At 37.5% G+C, this 1,268-nt stretch overlaps 1 long non-coding RNA gene across 1 annotated transcript; it reads right to left on the bottom strand.

The window, feature by feature from the left end:
* Positions 1 to 248: 248 nt before the first annotated feature.
* LOC142181722 (uncharacterized) lies at positions 249 to 1,020 on the bottom strand. The gene is made up of 2 exons (XR_012710639.1): positions 663 to 1,020; positions 249 to 566 (listed from the first exon to the last, which is right to left on the bottom strand). It is a non-coding gene; the product is annotated as an uncharacterized LOC142181722 (long non-coding RNA).
* Positions 1,021 to 1,268: the final 248 nt, after the last annotated feature.

Genomic DNA, 1,268 nt, shown 5'->3' with positions numbered 1-1,268 from the left:
ACAATCACAATTGTATTTTAAACGAGCCTAAAGGCTTTTCTACGAATATTTATTAATTATTTTCCCTAAACTAGGTTGAGATCGTTGTGAGGCAAGAAGAAAGATCAAACACTAGCCCATTAATATGAACGAAATTCCTTAATTCTAAATAAAAAAACAAAATCTTATCCAATTAATGTAGTTAGCAAAAAAAAAAAGAACTTGAAACATATAAAAAGAATCTAAGCCTTAATAAGCATAGACAAAGGTAATAAGCAAAATGGCATGGAAAAATCTCCCGTAAATTATAATTTTTAGCATACAAATCCAAGGCAATATTCAACAATTTAAACAAGATTCCATAAGCTTTATGTAAACTAATCATGCGTGCATTTGAAAGCTTAAACAGACAGAAACTATAAAATTATCAGCTCAGCAAATATACTAAGAATAACTTATAGGAAGTCTTGAAACATGAAAGGAAATGAAACACTAAAACTCAGATAAGCAAGCTCTTTCCTTGTATATTACTTCCTCCGTCCCAAAAATATCACCAGATAAAGAATGACGAAAATGGTCGACATTAGCTGCAGAAAAGATTGGACAAAACCGTTACTTTCCTTTACTAAGAACATGAATGTGTGTTTTTTAGCTAAGTACTACGAGGTATTTTAATTACTTACCGTTGTTGATTAAGTGTCCAGAACAAGTACTCCAAGCCAAAGCTATGATTGACGAGCTCAACAGTCCGGACCTCGATGGCCTTGAGCGGAAACTCAGACCTTAACCTCGAGCAGTAGCGGGGCTCGAATCGGAATCGACGTCGAACAATCTCGATCGGCGACGAACTCAAAAACGGACAGAAGGGGTTCAAGGGGTCTTCTGCTCTAAGGCTGTGTTCTCTAGGTTCTCAGCCGAAGAAGATGGGGTCAGCTGGTGTATGAGAGGTGAGGGAGGGGTGTGGACGTTGGGTTGAAGACGAAGCAGTATGGTGGAGGGGTCTAATTTTTGGCAAACGGCGGATTTGCTTAGCATCGGTCTTAGGCGTAGGTCTAGGGTCTTAGGTATTTGTAGGATTTTTTTAGGATAAGGGGTATGGGCCTAGGGATTATGGGCTTGGGAATTATGGGTTAGATCCGAAAATTAGGCCTAAAATGGGTCGTTTGAGCCCAAATTTTATTCTTTCCCCGCGAATTAGACTAAAACACAATCTCATTCATTAATTAGTCCTAGTGAAGTAAAATAACTATTAAGATAAGACTAATCGTTAAAACAAACCCTTTTTTGTA

Source organism: Nicotiana tabacum, chromosome 1 (genome assembly GCF_000715075.1).
Source record: "Nicotiana tabacum cultivar K326 chromosome 1, ASM71507v2, whole genome shotgun sequence".
In the NCBI taxonomy this organism is placed as follows: Eukaryota; Viridiplantae; Streptophyta; class Magnoliopsida; order Solanales; family Solanaceae; genus Nicotiana; species Nicotiana tabacum.
Note: the sequence above shows the minus strand (reverse complement) of the source record. Positions and strands in the feature narration are given on the sequence as shown.